Genomic DNA, 17,397 nt, shown 5'->3' with positions numbered 1-17,397 from the left:
CCAATAAATAATAACCAGGGTTAACTCCTTTAATCAAAACAAAAAGTAACTAAGAAATTGCACTTTGGTATTGCAGGAGACAACCTGGGAAGACCTGTGAGGCTCTGAAAGAGATCCCAAGGAACAGCCATCACACACAGAGCACAGGTACAACTCGGCTTTAACAGCCGCCATATGAAAACTCCTGCCTGCAAGCCTCTCTCCCCAGGCTCCAGCAAATGCTACCCACACTAGAATGGTACCCACATTAGCCAGCCTAATGTAGAGCTCCATGGAGACACAGTCCACCATCACCAAATTTAACAAAAGATAGAACCAGGCAGGGCAGCAGGAAATTCCTGGTCATCTGCCTTGCCCCTTTCAGTGGAAATATATGACTAAAGGAAGACAAAACAAAGCTGCTACTAGCCCTAGCATTCAAGGCTTTATTTTATTTGGCTTGCATACTAAGAGCATTAAGAAGACAAGGCCTTCACTCCCAAAGAGCACAAACTCCTTTTCCAAACAAAATGAAGAAGCTTTCAGTGAGCCAAAACCTGTGGGGAGATTTTCAGACACCAGAGGCAGTAGTAAGTGCCTTGATTCCTACTCAAGTCAGCAGAAATCAGGTGCCTAACCCATCTGCGCGTCTGAAATCCCCTCAGTAATAGCCTAATGCGTCAAAAAGGAGAAGCAAATGGGTTTTGTCTATAGGGTGCTTCTCAAACAAAGAATACAAATTGCATGTGACAGACTGCTTCGCAAGTTTAACTGTGTCTACGTGCGTGTGGAAGAGCTAATGGAGAAGTATGCCAGTCATTTTTAATAAAAAAAAAAGGGGGGGGACACGACATCCCAGACATGCAAGACCCCTTGATTTGAGCAACCTGTAATTTGGAAGTAGCATACGTGACTGCCTGCCCACAGCCATGGAACCCATGGGCCACTCAGCTCAGGGCTGGCCTTGCCAGGCACAGTGCACTAATGAGACTCCCATCCTACTGTCCTAAGAGCTAATGTCAGTCACCTCCAAACGTTCCTCTTTCTCTTTAAAAGCATTCGTCTTCATGTCCCAATGCATCTGTTTGCAGCAGCATCACGAGTCCGCTGCTACCACTGTGAAACACGTACCTGCCAAGCAGGGTGAAAGCCGTGCTTGGAGGTACATGTCCTTCAGAGGCGATGCTGCCTCTCACTAACCAGGCCTGTCCCTGCACTGGCCCCCAGGATTTTTTGGAGATGCTTGGGTGGTTGTGTGAGTGGGTAACCAGCTCAATATGAAAATACCCTTGACTTTCTCCTAGTGTATCATTTTCCACCCTTAGTAGTTCCCCCGTCTAGAGAGCTGCGTGCCTACACACATCTCCACCAGCATGATGTGAATGCAGGCTCATGTCGGGTGTCACTGGTCCAAACAGGGCTCCCACAGTCCTTTTTTTTCTTCTTCCCTGACAGATTTGGCCAGATCAGCTCTCTGAACTGGCGTGCTGAACAGCAGAAGAACTGACATTGGTGGAGAAAGGGAGGAAACAGGAAACCACGGGAGATGCAGGGAGGGAAGGGAGGATGCAGGACAACCAAAGACCTTCTTAGGGTCAGCTTACACTGCCGTGGAAAACATGACTGTTGGAAGCCACGCTCCTCTCTGTGCCCTGAGATGCAGCTAGCCTCAGTGATCATGGGAACATCCCCTGGGAAGTTAAGGCCATAGCTTCAAATTAAATCAACCAAGCACCCCAAATTCAAGGGGTTTTTTTGCAAGTTTTTGGTTCATCTTTCAAAAGCAGAGGAAGAGCAAAATACAAAATTTAGATCCAAATCTTCCTGAGTAGGATGCCTGGACTAAGGTAGGAGACTAGGTCAGGCACCTGTTAATTAGGTATCTCACCTGGATCCTGCTAGCTTCCAAAAGGCTCTTCTGCTCATAATTTCGTAGCACTGCAATCAAACCCCGATTTCTCCCCCACCCCCTTATCTTCTGCAGTTCTCCCTGGGTGATAAATGCAAAAGTTTGTAAACACGCTGGCATTTTGATGTGGTTTTTTAGTTCACAAAAATATTCAAAGCCACACCAGTATTTGGCAATACTGCAGAAACCATACACAGAGGGTTACATTCTCCCACTGAGTATCTGGGGAGGAACATTCAGCAAGGTGTTGGTGTGTTAAAGGAAATGAGTTTGTAAGAACCAGCACCTCCCTCTGATGATAGCATTTAAAAGAGGTCAAGGCTTTCAGAGGGACCCAAGGCAATTATATGCTCCAGACTCATTGAGTTTCAATTAGATTTGTGCACTTACTTCCTTCAGGTTCTTCTAAAATGACTTACACCTATAATCAAACTTAAGTTTTGAAGCATCTTTCTCCCTTTGTGTGTATGCAAGTCTTTATTGGGGAAAATCTTTTGTGTGGATGATTAACTTCAAATGTACTTAAGTATTTCTTGAAGAGAACACAACTTACACACATTTAGATTTAAGCAAGTGTTTGCTTGTGTTTCTGAAGAAAAGATTAACTTAATTACACGTCTACCTATTTTTCTCAACAGGGTCCCTTCACACATCTAGCCTTAATTTTTGCATGGGTTTGTGTTTGGGTTTTTTTTTTTAAACAAGATGTTCCCACCACACTACAGAGTTTATAAACTTGGTTGTTCTTAGATCCCTATAATACTCTCAGACTGGGATATGCGAGTAGAGAATATACTAATTCTGAATATATTGATTTTCATCCAGAGAAAACCATTTACACATACCAAGTTTCACTACAAATGTAAGCAGTGTATGATTAGCACTAAATGTTGGGTATGCCATATTACTGTGTAATATGCTGATCGTCGAAAACCTTGAGTTGTAATCTTTAATAACCTGTCTCTAAACAGTGATCTAAACTTGACTTCTCCACATATTTTGTTTTACATATTTGACTTGTTAATAATCTTTCCAAAAGCTGCACTCAAAGGGCAGTAAAATATAAAGATCCATGTTAAAAATAGACATATTTGGATTCATTATATTAGAAATCAGTAATGCTAATTTCATATTCTAAGTAATGCTTAAATGAAAGACAGGTACTAAAGTATTTCCTAATGAAACGTGGGGAAGACCTTGAAAGCCCTTATGCAAGTTTGAAAACAAAAAAGCACAAGCACAGCAGACATTGAATGATCATCCTCACAGACATCTGCATCTAACTTCTAGTCTGAGGAACTCATACCTGCGGAACTTGTACCTTAAATCTTTACAAGCATTGAGCTTAGCCAGAGCACTCTTGGAAGAACCCAGGATGGGGGTAAGACAGGGTCACTGGCTGAGGTCAGCTCACCTGCTAACAACACTCCATTAAAATTTCAGCTGCACCAGAGTGGAGGTTTTACGCAGAAAGTGAAATGACTCTGCCCTTTTGCACATCTGCAATGCAATGCACTATTAAGCAAAATTAACTGATTATGTAGCAAACATGGCAAAATGAAGCACTGACTCCTCTGACAGTGCTATCTCCTTTTTAATGAGGCACAGAACAATCTGTTACCAGGCCCAGTGCTACAGACAGTATTTATTGTAATGGGTCCCTGCTCATCTATTTTTTTATAGTTGAGTACGTACCTCAGATGCCAGAGGTATCATACATTAACTGTTGAGCCTACAGGGGCACAATATCTGGTCATGTCACTGGATATTAACAAGCGTGTACAAAGGATCTCCTACAGTTTAATATGTTTAATGACACCTATTCTAGTCCTCCCAATCTGTTCTATAGGCCTTCCCTTTGCCTTATAAACACTTGGTCCAGCCCATTCACACCTGTATGGCTCATCCTCCTCCGTTACTTTGAACTTTCCTTGCCTCCAGTAAGTTGTGCTGGCCATGCTTAACTTATCAGGCTTTTGTAAACCAAGGAGTGGCTGAAGAACACTGCTAGGAAACCCTACAGGCAACTGCAGAATCAGCTAAACTGTGTACAAAATAGGTCACTTCTGCATTATCGAATGTTCTTGGTGCAATTATGATCACAGAGAACCATTCTGAACTGAAAAAAATTATGGTAAGGAATGAAGAAGAAGGGAAAGCCAGCAACAGCAAACATGAAGTCCCATTCCTTGGCAAAAGAATGCCATCCACAGATTACTCTGTCTGGAAAAAGAATAGGCTTTAAAATGAACATGGCTTTTATCACATAATTAAAGGCTGCAAGAGGACATATTTAGGTTTTCTAGTGCTGTGATGAACATTGGAAGAGCATGGAATAAAGCATTAGAAATCTGTAACAGGCAGCCTCTAGAAAGTAACCTGATGGAAGCTGTTACCCATGCAAGAACTGGGTGGGAAACCCATCCTTCCCAAGAAGCCCACTGTCTTTCCACAAAGACTCCTTATCACTTGCACTTCTCAGAAGAGCATGCTGGGAAGGGAAGAATGTGCTTTGCAAGGCTTTTAGCCTGTAAAATAGAATAAGAAACAGTTTTCAATTCCCAGTTCTTGAGGGGCTATGCATCTTTGAAAGAAGGTCTCTGGAATCTGCTCCCCGGTGACCATCAACACCAACTCTTCTGCCTGGATATTCTGCTTAAAATTTACACCCAACTAACTCTAGTGAACAACTCTTGCTAAAGTGAGGCTCTTCCCCCAAGGAACCAGAAAGTCTTGTATTAAACATATCCTGACATGCGAATGTCTTGTATTAATGAAGCAGGTTGGCTCAGAACGCCAAGATGACAAATGCATTTGTGAGCATCCCTTCCTGCATAAAGCAGTCCACAGGCTGAACTTCTTCCCCATGCAGACAATCCCTTGCAATCCATTACAGGCTTGAGTGTTTCATTCTGTGAAAACACAAACACAACATCTTTAAAAGTAGTGAGGGCTCACCTTGGAAGTTGGGGTTCAAAAAGTTTTGAATGAGACAACCAAGTGAAGGTGTGTCGCAATGAGTACAATTCTTACTGTGTAGCCTGCAGACTGACAGGAAAGCATTGTGAGGTACAGGGTATTTCACGTCAATCAAATTTTTCTTGTCAATTATCAAATTATTTCATGTCACTCAAAATGACTCTCCACTCCGTTCTTAAGACACTCTCCAAACAGTCCATAAGCACTACTGAAAACAAGAAGACTCCTTTGTTTTCTTTGCAGTGTGGTTTATTGTGCAAGGTGAATGTTTTCATCATCTAAACAAATGGGTTTCGTAAATGAAAAAATATGTGAAAATAAAACTATTCTGATTTCTTGTTTGGTTTTAGTACTTCACTTGAGAAATACAGGTCTAAAGATTACATACAGGATAGCATTGATGCAGAAAGGGGCTGTGACACCACACAAAACCATAACGAGACTAATTCATCCACCTCCTCCTAATCCCTCTGAGAATGCAGGATATTTACTTTTATCGTCACCATCATTCGACTTCCCAGCCCTGACTGGTGGTTACAGTAGTACAGTATGTACTGTTCAGAGTTGCTGAGTCAAAGAAAAAATAGCTCAAGTAATTAGAAAACAAACAAACAAAAATAGACTTTTCTTTCTCTCCCTCCTCTCCTCCTCCTCAAATAAAACAACATCACAGACTGTGAATCACACCATGGCCATCATATGTCCATATCAAAAGCCTCATACTTGCTATTTCTTTAGCTGTGCGTGCAGACAAGAGAAAAATGTTTCACTGAGAGTTAGTCATCATAAAGTACCTGCTGAGTCAACCATTTCTCTTTGCAATGCAGGGGATCTCAAGATGTAGATTGCTGTTTATGGACTGCAGACTTTTGGAGAAGGGAACATTAACTAGGGAGAGGTCACATTGTACATTTGATCCTAGTATTTGTTGGCTTAGAAGTAGCATGGTTTTGTGTGGCTTGTTCAGTTTTAAAATGTACCAGCTGACACTGAAAGTAATTTTATTTTTACAAGAAAATCAAGAAATATAAATACTAAGTTATATACACACTCTTTCTCTCTTTGTGCCTCAATTTGAAGCATATATATTGCTAACATATAAAATGGACCCCTAAAAAGCTTCTCTCAAACTGAAACTGAAAATTAACAATGTGCAGGCATCCCAAGCAGTAGGTGAACAACAGTCACCGTTTAAATAACACCAGAAAAACTGGAATCAATTTACAGTAAGTTTTAAAAAACAGTCTTTAACGCAGCCATAAAGCCTCTAAATGACACGAGGACGTCTACTTCCAGGTAGAGATACGCTATGGCAGCGCTGAAAGGCACGGGCAGAATGGAAAATATACTAGCTTCAGCCAGCCACTGCTGGTGTATTTCTCTCTAAAGAAAGCAAATGGCTGAATAATCAACTGCAAATGACTTCTGGGTCACAGAAGGAGGCGGAGAGGTTGAAACCTTGAACTACTGCTGCTGATGTGTAGTATCTTTATCTCCCTGCTGCCTATGGCGTGTAGTTGCTGGTTATCTCAAAGGATGAATGACCTGCCTGCAATGAATTATGCCCGCTTATCTTCCAGACGGGGTATACACTAAGTCATTAAGTCATCTAAGAGTATAACCCCAAGGGAATTACTAAATGAATGCAAAATCCTGTCCTGCTCTTAGCCTTTGTGTCAGACTTCTGTGTGCTTCTGGTGCAGGCACTGGGGAGAGTGAGGAAGGGGCTTCAACATCTCTCACCTGTTTGTGTGGCTACCTGTTTTCTGCGACTGACTTTTTTCTGCTTCTGAGGTTGCAAAGTTAAAGATGACAGAGTAGTAACAGTATCCATTTACTTCAGAGGAAGGGAAAATGCAACCCCCTCTGACCAGCAAGATTTCCAAACCACAACAAGCAGCCAACATGAGACTAGCAGAGAGCTCACAGCTATTGTATTTGTGTTGGGATATAATGGGTTTTGTCCAGATGAAAGGACGCACTTCTACTGAAGAGCAGCGAATTTTTTTTTTAATTAAAAGAAATTGATTTAGTGACAGGATTTACAATAGGGTATCTGACAAGCCCACTGACCTTCACACATACATACAAATGACGGAGGCTTGATGCATTCAGAGAAGCAGATTCTCACGTGAAACAATAAAACTGTTAAAGACTGAGATCACTGACTCCTGCAGAAACTGAGGAACCCCCCTTAAGCAAAGCGTTTCAAAGGAGGCTTAGATTAAAGACTGATCTGCACAGCGAGCCCTTCCAGATAACACCTCATGAAGTCTGGGGGATAAATAACATCTTTAAATAGGGAGGAAAGAGTATGTCTGGCAAAGGGTCACCCATGCTTTATTACAGTCTGGCAAAGCTGCAGCGCACCACTTGCCTGGGATGTGCTCTTTACTGTCCCAACTCCCATTGCTCCTTATACTGAGTAAGTTTTGCAGCAGTTAAATATCTCCTTTCAAGTATTCTCAGTACCCACAAAAGAAAGAAGCTCAGCAGCATCCTTAATGAGAAGGGACCACACTAGCACCTCCAGACAGTGCTAAACTGCGTGGTACCCAGCCTCTAAAGCTGTTTTCAAGGGGCTGTTGCTCAGGTTTGGTTCTAGTTTCCCATTATCTGCAGCCACAGTGAGGTGCAGACCCTTGGAGGTATTTCCTTGGAAGTGGTGGTGCAGCAGCCTCCATGCTCCACCCTGGATGAACAGCAACTGAACCTGAGATTTACTGGGAAGGAAAATAAGCAGGAACCTCTGGGAAAGAACAAGCCTGTCTGAATGGAAATCTGTGCCTTTACAAAAGGGCAACAACAATCTCTAACCTTCTGCTTGGTGATGCCTATACCATACAAATAATGCTCAGCATCATTTCAGCATCCTCTCCTAAATTTAAAATTATAGAATAAAAAGTTATTTTTTAAAAGCTCAGTTTTCTTCTTGACCTACTGGTTTTACTAAATGAACACCCCTCCCAGTCTGGTCACCCTGATAGCTTTCCCTGAATGTTACCAATTAAAAAAAAAAAAAAAACCAAACCCTAAACTTTTTTTGAACATTCCTGGGACAGGGCCAGGATATTTATATCTTTCCAGGGCAAAACTCAAACTAGGCCTTGCACTGTCACTTGTGCCAAGAAAAGTCTTGCTAGGACATGGAAAGAGGAAATTGCTCCTGTTTCCATGTGGACATCAGAAAACTGTCTGGAAACAGAAGATTCCACACAGACGGTCAGAGAGCAAACAGACTTCCTTTAGAAAGCTCCACACACCACAATACTCAAAACGTTTTGGAGGATGGTTCAACCTTGTTGTTCTGTGTGTGTTTTGGTTTGGCTTTTTTAATCAGGAACTTCTACATGAGTACAAACCCTTGAGTAATACATGTATCTTTTTCAAAAAGTATTTCACACCCAGAGATGTATTGGGCACCTCCGTAAGTGTGATTTTAATCTCATCTTACTATGTATAATGGTTTATATAAGGACTTAATTTTTGTTCTCTTATATAACACCAATTTTTTTCACACTGTGCCTCCAGCCACTATCATAAATGAGGAGTTAAACTGCATGATGGTGAAAATATTTCATTAATAGCTTCTAAGCTTGCAAGCAGTCTGCTGAAGGAAAAATAAAAGCAACAGATTTTCAGTTTTAGTAGACAAGGACAGCAAAGGCTCCCTTGTTAGCTTCTATTTATGGTCCCACAGCAGATGACCTGAATCTCCTCCATACTCATCCCCCTCTACAGAGCCTATAGCTTAGATTATTCACTTCTTAATGAAAACACCACCTGCCAGATGGACAAGAGAATAATTACATTACACTTACATTAATAAAATACATATGAGTCCCGTTTGCTGGGCACAAAGTGGTGCTTTACATCTGGATCTATGTACAGTAGAAGGACTCTCAGAAATGGGATTTTCCTTGCTGTATTTTATGGTAATGAAGATCAAGATCTGATTCACGCTATTGCCTGATGCAAATCTACTTGATGTGGGAAAGGCAGCTCTTGAAGTAATAAACTGCCTTTCCTTATCATCTGAGCTCTCTGGGTTTTATAGGCCAGTGTTCAAACTACTGCATCCACAATGTGTTGCCATTCCCACCTGAAACCCCAAGCAGAAGGAAAGAGACACCATCAAGAGCTACACAGAAGGACAGAGCTCTAACAAGAGTCAAATAGAGGCAAGGACCTTATCTGAACTTGATAAAAAAGCTTTGGATTTGATTTTAGGGGTGAGCAAAAGGTCAAGCCAATTATGCCCCCGTATCCCTAATGTTATCAGCAGCATCAACAAACAGCATGTCCTACCCTGGCGGTGTGTCTCATGGAGCATTTCCACCTCTCTGCTAAAAGCCTCATTATTCATGTTTCTGGGAACTGGGGGTAGAGAATTAGAAAACAAAATGCCTGAATGGGCGATATAGCACATAATAGTTTAATCATTAAAAATATGGTCACAGAATGAGTCACTTACTGTACGGCCACAGCTGCATCTGCGTTGAAATGAGGAGTGCAGAAAATCGACTTCCCCTCCCCAGGAACATCCGAAACTTTTATGGCTTCTATCCAGGAGAGCGAGAAGACCAGCAGGTGCTTTCTGCTGGTTGAATCCATTTCTCTCCTCCCCCAAGAAAGGTTACATTTTTTAACAAAAAAGGCTACGCTTTTAAAGTTTAACCTCCAGCAATTCTGCTAAAATTGAAAATTTAGTGATACCATTTCTTTCTGTCTGTCCCGCTACTCCGAACAGAAGTACTTCTCTGGGGCTAGTAAGACTTTTCCAACCTATTCCTACTTCTTGGCTCTTGTTCCCTAGATGAAGCATAACTGTAAAAGACCCTTTGGGGACTTATCGATCCATGTTTGCCAACACTCAAGGAAGCTACTAGTTGCTTTGACTGAAAACTTGAAATTCTGCCATTCAGTTCAATGGTACCAGAAATGCATGACGTTTGCATTTCCTGGATGGCAGTTGTCCTTGCAGGGTGAAAGAACAGGAGCACAGCCTTCAGTTTACACACGGCTCCCTCCCTCTGCTACTGGGAAAAACAGTGAAGTTTCTCCTTAAAAGGCTTATCATGATCTGGGGAAGTAAAGAACATGGAAGAAGCCCAGAGCTAACAGTAAGCAATGCTGCAAAAGCCTTGCACACAAGCCATCCTGTCTTTCTGGCTGACGACTACAAACACATATTTCCTTGAGGGAAGAAAACATCTCCATCAGTTTGCCTGAGACCCGAACATCAGTCCTAGCCAGACAGCAGTCCTAGTTTCACCAGGAGCCAGACTCCAGTCCTGGACGGTTTCCATCAGGATCCCATTAAGCCTGTGCATGTGCAGCTCGCTCAGAATTTGCAAGAGCCACGTGTATATTCAAGAGCAGATCTGGATGTTGTGTTTGTTTCTGGCTTTGTAATGGCTCTCGTGTCTCTTAAATAACAGCCTGTTTTCTGGAAATTCAGTAATTTCTTAAACATGTTCACAAGATTATCCCTCTTATCTGGCAAACAATATTGAAGCTATCAAATGTCTGTAGCTTTTGTTTTTACTTTTGAAGACAAAACACTGTTTCTCTGAAGGAAGATGTTGGTTAGACCATGCACTTCGGTGCCCAGGAGTCTTTTTCCTTCACCACACCAGTGCCTGCAGAGGTCCTGCTACATATGGCTCCTGGTTTGTCTCCACCAAGTTAGTCTAAGAAGATGTGAGATGTCACAGACCTGAACTAATGCCTGTGTGACAAAACCAAAAATTACCTCAAAACACAAAATATGCAAAGAAGAAAAAACTTTGCACGGGGTACGGTTCAGGTAGAACATGTTACAAATCATCCATGATCCCAAGCAATTCCCAACGTTCTTGGCAAAAGCAGGGTATAGATCTAAATTCCCGAATGCAGCAATGTTTATTGCACTAGCTCGGTGATTCACTAAGTACAGGATGTGCCCAATTATTCTGTGTATTTTTCCAATCCTATTTCATAAACTTTAGTTGCACAAGTACAGCAATACATTCTTTCTTGCTTGTCCATTAAAATCCATTTTAAGAAAGGCCATTCGACTTGAACAATAAAATCACCAATTGGCTATATGCGTGGGTTTTTTTGTTTTGTTGTTGTAACCATGGAATCAAAAACCTCGGCTGTTAAGTGCATATATATTCTGTGATACAATCATTTTCTTTTTTGTCTCAACCTGCTGAGAAAAGTTTTGCTTTTAACTTAGGATGCTGGGTTTGTTCCAAATCCAAAAATTAAAAACAGCAGTTCTGAGGGACACAGATATCTAAGCCAACAACATTTGGCTGCCTAACATAAAAATTAGCAGAATTGTTATTACTAAAAACAAACCATTAGATCTTTCCAAGATAAATAAAAACTTAGATTTCTGACTATCAGTCCACAAACAAAGCTTCTAATTTAGTTTGTTTGAGCACCACATCATGGATAAAATAGATACAACTTCAATTTCTGTATCTCTAAAGCTAATTTCACTACCTCAAGCAAGTTGGCTAGAAAGTGAAGCTTCACCTCTTTTTCTTTCTGAGATGAGTTACTACAAGTAAACACAAATCTTTCTACTGCTGTTGAAATATCATCAAGGTAGCATGCCCGGCAGCAAGCGATACTTTGACAAGCATGTCCCATACTCATGGCTACACATTCAAGATTATTTTACAAATGAAGTGTGGGGTTTGTTGCAAAAGCAGCAAAGACAACAACATGGAAGATGAATGCAGTGCAAGGTCCCCATCTCCCACCACCACACACACACGATGTCTAAAAGAACCCCAGCAGCTAGGAATTATTCAGCTGTGATGAAGCAGGTTTCACCTGGAGAGCTCACACTACCCTACTTGAAGCAGATGGGCAGTCTGAGGTTCAGTGGCTTCCCACCAGCCACACAGCAGCCATTCGTGCAGGAGATGCAAAGAAAACCCTGATTTCCTAAACCTCCAGCTAGGATCACCCAGGCTGTGTCCATACCACTGGGAGGTCTGGAGCCGTTCTGAAGCTGCTGACTGTCCCCTGAACCCCCCATGGCTGTCCCTTCCAGTGCAAGCTGGCTTCGTTCACAGGGTGGCTCTGCTGGGCCCAAACTAGATTCCTTTCAGAGAAAACTAAAAAGGTCCAGGAACACACCAAATGTCCCCCCATCTTTTAAGAGATGGAAGGATCTGAAACAAGTGCTCACTTGGACAGATTCAACCTACATATGTAGTGGGGACATTTGGTCCAAAGGACCAGACTAAATCTTGTCTGGAATAAAATGCTCAGTTTGAATATAAAGTAGATACAGGAGCCTCTGCACCTTGCTGCTTTGATCTACTCATCATCTCCCACTGTGTCAAACGGCACGACAAAGCCTCCGTCTCTCTTGCATGAAGAGCTGCCAGGCCAGCCAGTGCCTCTTGCTATGTGTCCCGGACAGACGCCTACTGTATTTTTCCTGGGCAGCCATGTATTGCACTAAGAAATCATTTTATGCACTAAATTTGATGAAGAACATACAGCCTTCAAATTCCAGATGACAAATTCGTAAGGCAGATCAGACTTCTGGTTTAACAGTGTTGACAATGCGGGGAGGATTTTATCCCCTGGTCTAGCTCATATGTGCTCTTCTTTTGACAGTACCTGCACATCTGTTAAACTCCATCATAGCAAGTAGGATGGGACCAACTCCCTCCTACAAACCTGCAGCATCTATGCTGCTCCAAAAGGCCAAGTGACACCTGAAAGAGAACTGCCATCATTTGATGTGACCCATTAATTGGACCACCCGCTCTCTCCACTGCAGCTCAGAAAGAGGAGACTGAGCTGCTTTGAGACACTAGGATTTGACAAAACAATGCCATCTAAACCAGGTAGGCCAGTTTGAAGCAAGCCCCTGCCGCCTCCTCTCATCAGAGGTTTACCTCTGGCAGTTGCCCAGCACTTCAAGGAAATTAGTGTCACCTCACCACTTGGTGTGTGCACCCTGCAGTCACTTGTCAGGCTTTGCAACCTCACTGAAGAGAAACATAAGAGTAAGACAGGCCAAATTAAAACCCTAAGCCCATTAATCATACCCTCATGACTTCAGATAATGCGACGTGCAACATGCACCATATGCTTATGTAGGTCTTGCCTTTGGCTATAATCTAGATTATGGAATAAACTAGGTGCAGGGCTGCGGTGAAAAAAAGAAACGACTCAAGTGAGGAGGGACAGGCAAGGGTCACGTGAATTCACTCCCCCAACGAAAGGCAGTTATGCAAAGAGTTCATACCTGAACTCAAATGGCTCAATTAACATTCCTGAAATGAAACTCATCAATTCTCCATGTAAAATGAGGCCAAAACTGATGGCACGTACCACGCTTTGACACGCTCAACACTTGGAGTTCAAATGGATCATTGCAGCTTTGAAAAGTTCTCTGTGAATAACTGCCAAAGGAGCAAAATTATGTGAAACACCACTTTATCATTCCTACGGTGGAAGCAATGTGCAATCACAGAAATGGCAGCAGAAGAATGCAGCTGAAGTAGTTCCTCTGACCTGCTGCAAGGCACTGAGAAAGCTCTTCAGCTTCTCTGGCAAATTGCAAGGGAGCTCAGCAGCACAGTCATTTCATGCCTGTATTTGCAGACAATGTTGCATGGTATTTTAAGATCTACAATAATAAAAATCCTTTAAATACAAAAAATCAAATTAAAATTGGCTATACTCAAATTACATTATTTCCATACTATGTTAAATATGAATTCTGTTCGGTGTAACTGTAGAACATTCCTCATGGAAAAAAAATAATTTTGAGGGGGAAATGAGCCATGTGGAGATTTACAAAGATTTAAAATTAAATGCATCAGAAAATCAGTAATCCTATTAGATCAATTGTTTAAAGTTAATGTTTTTCTAAAAAACATGATGTATTTCCAACAAACTCCAAACTGATATAGGAAGTTTTGGATAAATTGATACGGAACACAGTTACATGGTTCTTTCTAATCCTAAAGTCTATCTGTGCTAACTGCTAAACTAGAAAACACCTAGCCTTGTTACCATCTCCCTTGCACCAGCAAAGAGCTTCTTGGGGAATTTTATGAATGCAAGTTGCTGAAGGAGCCTGTTCCTTCTTGTGGCAGTGGTCGTGAAAGACACATCCTCCAACAAAACACCGATGGGCCCTCTTGGTGTCAGGGCAATGCTGCAGGCTGCCCACCATGCCAGGGCTGGGACAGAGAGGTGTCAGAGGGATCTATTTCTAACTTGGCTTCAATCGCTGCTGTGACTTTCAATCCTATTACTCAGTGGGAGAAACATCAAAAGATAGATAGGCACTCGAAAAAATTGCAAAATTTGTTCCACTTACATGTGGAAACAAATCTGCCACAGACTCAGATCGCTCTGGAGTCCCTGACAATGGACACAAATGGAGGGTGAGGCAGAGGAGAGGAAGAGCCGACCCCAAATATGCACGTTTTCTGGATGCGTGCCTCTCCCCAGCTCCCTCACCCAATTCACAGACATCTATGCCCAAGACTTTGCAGAGTGGGGTTTACACTGGGCATCGGACAAGTCCCAGTGGGAAGTTGTCCCTGCAGTCCTTTAACACTTAACATGTTCTCTCAACAGCTTTAGTCTCCACTTAGAAATCATCTGAGTTTTTATTCTATCTCCCAGAATCCTTTTTAGACTGCAGATAGCAAAAGATTGTTTCTAGGTGATAAAACTGTGTTAATTCCTGCAATTCCACCTGGCAGAAACAGCAGGACACTTCAAACAATGTGGTTTGCATGGAAGTCATTTACCTTACAGGGGGCTTTAATGCACACAATAAAAAATGTCTTTATCTTCATCAAAGTCCTGCTATCAGCTCAAAATCCCATTAGCTTAATAAAATAGAAGAAAAAAAAAAAAGCGACAGTGGAGTTGGAGGAGCAGGGGTTGTACAGGAACTGCCCAGAACCTCTTCTGTATTTATAGTCCCATTCAGCCCACCTCAAAGGGCTTGTTTATACCCAAGTAGAAAGCCCAGACTGATGCTACGATTGGGAAAGAGTCCTTCTGACCTAAAGAGACCACATTTAGATACCTGCGTTAGCTAAGTGGTACCTAAGTGCCGTAATGGGAAAGATGGGGAGTGGAGCGAGTTTCCTCGAGAGCACAATCCAACCAGCAGAGATGTGAGCTGTGATGTGGAGGACCCTCTTCTCCCTCACCCAGAGAGAGCACCTTGGGCACACACAGTCCTTGTTGGGTGCCCACAGTCAGGGGATGCAGTAGCACCCAGAGGAGCTGACAGGGGGGAGCAGCTCCAGGCAACACTGCTTCCCCTGAAAGAGGCCCTGGGTGTAGAGAACATAGTAAGGAAAACTGCAGAGATGACTGTTGTGCCTGAGCTCTTTCAGTTAGGGTAATCTTAGATGAGTGACACTAGTAGGTAATAAACAAATGCATAAATATCCAACTCTAAGCCTTCTGAGCTCCTTTGATCCCAGCAAGTCACACCATCCAACACTTGCAATACTGTGAATCTTGCCAGGAGTCTGGGGGGAGACACCAGAAACACACCACCAAGCATACTGTGCCGTACCTCAGTGAAAACTAATCTGTGCTAGCTGCTTGGCTGAAAAGCAAGCCAAAGAGCTGGGGAAAGGAGAGATCAGCCTCCAGAGCCGGGGCTCTGTCTGGGGACAAACACTGGCCGGCCAGCATTCCCATCCCACACACACCCCGGCTGCCACCACACAGCATGGGCGGGCATCCTGCCTGCCCAGTCAGCGCAGGCCAGCCACATTCTCTTGTGTTTACGGCAGAGAGGACTCAAAGGCTAAATATCCGTCTTGGACCAGGACTACAGGCACAAACCATGATTTTTATCAGCAATTCCTGTGCTGCAGGCTGATGCTTTCTCTAAACATGTCAACCTGTACCATTAGAAGAGTATGACGCATCTACCCCTCCCCAGCCAGTCTTGCTAATAAAACACAAAGGTGTCCTCTTAAGAGACCTTCTTCATGTAACTCCCCCTCAAGCCAACAGTAGCCAACCACTAAAAATAGTTAAAGGTAAAAGCTACTCCATGAAGGTCCTAAAGACGACAGCAGTGCTGCGTGCCTCGAAGGAATGATTTGTCCCTAACATCTCAAGCATTCAGAGAGAGATGGACAGAGAGACACTTGGCTTAATGCTCCCTCCCCTCTCCCCTCCCCTCCTTCTTGGAAAGGATATTGTGGTTGAACATTTTGCTCCCAAGTACCCGTAACTGTCTCTGCTTTAAATACCTCTTTCCTCCAGGAATCATTTCAATGTAGGCCAGTCTATTTATGCTGCTCTTCTGTAATCGGGGGATGAAAGAATATCGCTTGCAAGACACGCCTGCTTGGTTCACAACCCATCTCCAGGCAGTGCCAACAATAGGACTGCTTACGGCTAATCCATTTACTCGGCTTACCTGTTACACTCCCATCCCCTTAACAAGCGCTACGCAGCAGCTTCACCGAACTTGGAAACTGCTACGTGACCTGTAGTATCCTCTCCTGTGCCACATACTTGGAAAGCTGTGAATTTGGATTAAGACAGCAGCAAACCAAAATTGTCATGAAGCTTCCTAGTGGCCAGCCAGTAAGAGAAGATGTCTACGCCTTTCTCTGCATGGAGACAGCGCTGTAACCATCAGTGGATTCAAGCACCTCCCTCTCCATAGCTAACCTTCAAGGAACAGAAGCCAGACATGACACAAACAGCAGCTCCCTCTTCATTGTCTGGAAAAAATCACATTATACCACACTCTGTCTCCTCTGACTTTTTTTACACCCTCATACAGGAAGAAAAGGTTCCCAACATGCTGCTGACCTCCCTGGTAAAGGGCTTGCAGCCTCCTGCAAGCAGCTCTGCTACACCAGAGCTCACTATTTTTCTTCTCTTCAAGAGTTTCAGTGCTACTTGCCCATGCAAACTGCAATACAAGGTAACAGGCAAACAAAAAAAAAGCAGAAAATGAAGGCTGGGGCTTCAGTGGTTTTAGAAGAGCTGCAGCTCCTGCATCTACAAAAGGCTAAATTTTACTTCATCACATGCAGAGAAGAGTAGGGAAATGGATCAAGAATGCAGAAAAAGAAATGGAAGACCCATGTTATTTCCACTTAAATCAAAACAAAACATTTAGCATATCTGCACAGATAAAGAAAGGTAGAAACGTATCTTTCCCTACAGAGAGGTTTAGAGAGGGAAGTAGGGATTTTTGAACTCTGTCATAAGAAATATATTCAATTACAATGCCAAGCAAACAAAAATTCACAAATTCAATCTAAAAAAAAAAAAACAAACCAAACCAAATCAACTAATAGTGACTAAAAAAAATATTAGTAAAAGAAAATTTCTAATAGAAATTAATTTCCATGGAGCCTCCAGTTGCAAAGACAGATACTACCAGTAGAACAAGAGAAGAGACTCGAATACTATGAAGCGTCTTTGCAAACACTTTTCAGGAGGTACTTAAGTAGGTGAGAGAGGAAAAGGCAGAGGAGACCTTCTCCCCCAGATCCCAC

General features: G+C 42.7%; 1 protein-coding gene across 1 annotated transcript in view; it reads right to left on the bottom strand.

Annotated features, from left to right (window-relative positions):
• Window positions 1-16,183, bottom strand: part of FOXO3 (forkhead box O3) — a 58,344-nt gene extending 42,161 nt beyond the window's left edge. Inside the window, exon 1 of the mRNA XM_026845073.1 lies at window positions 16,132-16,183. The gene's annotated coding sequence lies outside the window, so the exon portion shown is untranslated. The remainder of the gene's footprint in view (window positions 1-16,131) is intronic.
• Between the last annotated feature and the right edge of the window lie 1,214 nt (window positions 16,184-17,397).

Source organism: Athene cunicularia (genome assembly GCF_003259725.1).
Source record: "Athene cunicularia isolate RWA chromosome 3 unlocalized genomic scaffold, athCun1 chr3_part1, whole genome shotgun sequence".
NCBI classification, from domain to species: domain Eukaryota; kingdom Metazoa; phylum Chordata; class Aves; order Strigiformes; family Strigidae; genus Athene; species Athene cunicularia.
Note: the sequence above shows the minus strand (reverse complement) of the source record. Positions and strands in the feature narration are given on the sequence as shown.